The sequence below is a fragment of the Poecilia reticulata genome, chromosome 18 (genome assembly GCF_904066995.2).
Source record: "Poecilia reticulata chromosome 18, P_reticulata-male-v2, whole genome shotgun sequence".
NCBI classification, from domain to species: domain Eukaryota; kingdom Metazoa; phylum Chordata; class Actinopteri; order Cyprinodontiformes; family Poeciliidae; genus Poecilia; species Poecilia reticulata.
The window spans coordinates 29,532,969-29,536,694 of record NC_088847.1 but is presented as its reverse complement, the minus strand read 5'-3'; positions in this window follow the sequence as shown (position 1 = coordinate 29,536,694).

Sequence of the window (3,726 nt, the reverse complement as noted above, 5' to 3'; positions counted from 1 at the left end):
ACAGACAATGCACAAAAATATGTTGCAGATTGGCTGCAGCAAGTAGATCAGGGTCACCAACCTTTTTGAAACTGAGAGCTACTTCATGGTACTGAGTCATACAATGGCTACCAGTTTGCCACTCTCTTCTGAAATAACAAATTTACTCAGTTTGCCGTTAGTTATATATTATCAATAATGATTAATGATACTTATCATGAGATACTCATCCATGAGAAGACACTGATCACGTAATTATCTCACAATAATTAGCAATGAAAACAAGTGGGAAACAAATATCAATATTCAGCACTTTATCTCTTTTAATCTCATAATTGGGTGATTCTTTTTTGCGGCAAAATTTCGGCCTAGGATTTTTGAAAAAAAGTATTTTAAGTTGGAAATTGTACAACACTGACATGTTAACAATAAGATTAATAATGGCAAGCACAGATTGGATAAATTAATTATTACATGTCGGGTTTTTCACCATTGTCTCTGAATGTGTTCCACCCTTTTATGAACATTTACATATGGACCACAAATATTAAACATTAAATGAAAAAAATAATGAATTCTTAGAAAGAGTGTGTCCCTTTTACTAATAAATGTTTTTTATTGAAATTGTCACACATCATGAAGTTACAAATCATTTATGACTGTATTGTAAAGAAAACCCTGTTTTTTTTACTCATTATTACTGACATCATAGAATATATGGGTAATTTCAAAAACTTAGACCAATATTTGCAATTATTGGTCTTCAACTCCCAACATGGCTCAGAAAAATCCACAGTACTTAATTTTCTGTAACAATATTTAATAAAAACATGTGTGGAATGGACATAACATGGTGATTGTCCCATAACAGGGTGGAAAATAAAAGTATTGATTCTAAAACTGATATTTCATTATTAGTTGAAGGATTCCTAACAGGGTGGAACTTTAAGCTTTACATATACAGGTTAACATATTTAAGATAAGAAAAAGTACAGAGACGGTGATTGTTGAAGCTCACTTTGTTTCCATGGTTGAACTTCACATCAAAACCAATTGATGTCACTTACATTAAATGGTTTTTAAGAATTTTAGACTTTTTGAATGCAGAAATGAAACATCCTAACAGGGTGGAAAGTTAGTACTTGCACATGTATAAGATGAAGAAATATCAAATGAAAAATGGTTCAGTAGATTAAATTGCATATTAAAATAAGGTGTACTCCAGTCATCAACTTATTGAAGAAAAACATAAATATAAAATATATAGTAAATGTCAATGGGAAGTTATTACGCTGCACGTCAAACATGAAATTAACATGTCGTCAACAAAAGGTGTGTAAAGAACAATATTGAAAGGCATTTCGTTTATATTGAATAATGACAACATCTAATGTATAATTAAAATACTTTGTGTTAAATTATTGCACATTTACAAAAATTAATAGTAAGCAAAACATGGGGACATTGATTGTGCCACAAAATAAAATCACCCATTTGTTACATTTTTAGATAACCACTTACATCTCTACATTCATAGGAAAATATCCAATTTCACTAGCCACTCAAACAATTTTTTCAACAAATCATGAACTATGTTGCACCATGCTTCAAAAAGTTATCAATTATAATGTTAAAGAAAATCAACTTACATATTTAAAAAAATCTTGTCACATTTTGACCTTACCAAATCTGCTGCATTTTAACAAAATATAACTGTTATATCATGAACATACTTTTAAATTGAACACAATTCCTCAATATTTTATTTGACCTTTGCCATGACACTGCCATGTTGCCATTTACATCGGGTATGGTTTTCCTTATTAGTGAGAAGACTGGCATTGCCATGCTGTTCACCAGTGCTCTGTAATCTGCACAATAACAATAGGCCTTTGCAACATGGTGGAACTTTTCTAAACTTATCTACCTGTAGCTCTTTATGTGGTCAACATTTAGCTAGCTAACCTTCAACAGAATAGCAAACTTTAATGACTAAATCTAACATTATGTTTTTAATTCTACTGAATAAACATTTTTCACAATCTTTCCTAACAGGATGGAACATAACAGGGTGTAACATTCTAACTAATCTACCTGTAGCTCTTTATGTGGTCACATTAGCTAGCTAACCTTCAACAGAATAACAAACCTTTAATGATTAAATCTAACATTATGTTATTTTAAATTCAACTGAATAAACATTTTTCACATCTTCCTAACTCGGTGGAACATAACAGGTGGAATTTTCTAACTAATCTAACTGTAGCTCTTCATGTGGTCAACATTTAGCTAGCTAACCTTCAACAAAATAACAAATCTTTAATGACTAAATCTAACATTATGCTTTTTAAATTTTACTGAATAAACATTTTTCACAATCTTCCTAACAATCTTTCCACTGTCCAACGGCGCAACAAGTAACCAAGCAGGAGCATCGTGACTGTTTCATCCTCCCTCCCACTGCAATGTTTGCCATCATAATAGGAGACGAAATCAATTAGCAATGAGCATGCTCTGTGTTCATACGTTCACTTTTACTTATTCAGCGATTAATAAATGTGTTGTGTGTGGTATATATAATATCTGATATATATATATGACAGATATATATATCTGATATATATATATATCTATATATATATAAACAATAAGGGCTCAAGTGAGGCTTCAGTCCTTAGGAATTAGTAAAGATCGTCCAGAAGAATCAGATCGTTCCTGAATGTTATATCACTATATTGCAGACTTTGGTCACAGCTGTCCCATATATGCGACACCTCAGTCAACACCGTATAATTCAGCGCATAGTGACAACTTTTTTTAATCAGATGCAACATGTGTGTCTGTACAGCTAGCTTAGCTAGCATCACGTCCACAGATATTACCTTCTTTAAGCTTCCTTCCAAGTGACGCTAAAAGTTGGACGAAGTCCCCGCCGTCTGTGAAAGCAAAGCGCTGCTGATTTTACATGTCGCCATTATTTTTTGATTTATGCAGCGCTTTTATATTACTTATGATTAGGCAGCTTCACCCGCTCAGAGGAACCACTGCGCATGTCGTGGAGCTCCGCGTGCGAGTAAAGGTGGAGCCGATGGTAACAACAGACACTACGTCACGTTATGCTGGGATTTTACGGCGCCACCTTAAATCCCTTAACTTCACATTTTAACGGAAGAAAAGAGCAACGCGACTTGGATGTAACGAGTAACGAGACAGTTTTGTAGAAATGTAGTGAAGTAGAAAGTACAGATACTTACTGTAAAATGTAGTGGAGTAAAGTAGAAAGAACCCATTATTAATCTGCTTAAGTAAAGTACAGAAACACGAAAACTCTACTTAAGTACAGTACTTCCCACCACTGTTTACAGCAGCGCTCCCTGCTGCAGTCTGCAACATCTCATGCAGATTAGCCAATGTAGAGAGGAGATATAGCTATTTGATTAACCGAAGGGGGGAAGATGGAGTCAAGTTATAATCTAATGCTATTGGGTCTTTAGAGTTCACTAAGTCAGCCATAAATATCTGGTGGAAATCACATGAAGCCTGGTTGATTTAGAGACGATCGTTGACATGGCTGGTATTGCTATTTGCTAATAGCACGCCCACATGCTTCAGCTAGCAGCCGAAGCATGGGCTTCGGCTGCTAGCTGAAGCCACATGCTCAGCAACGCTTCAGCTGAAGCACACGTGAAATCAGCAGTTGGAAACGGGGGGTGACATCACCATTAGAGATGGTTTTTTTTTTTTTTT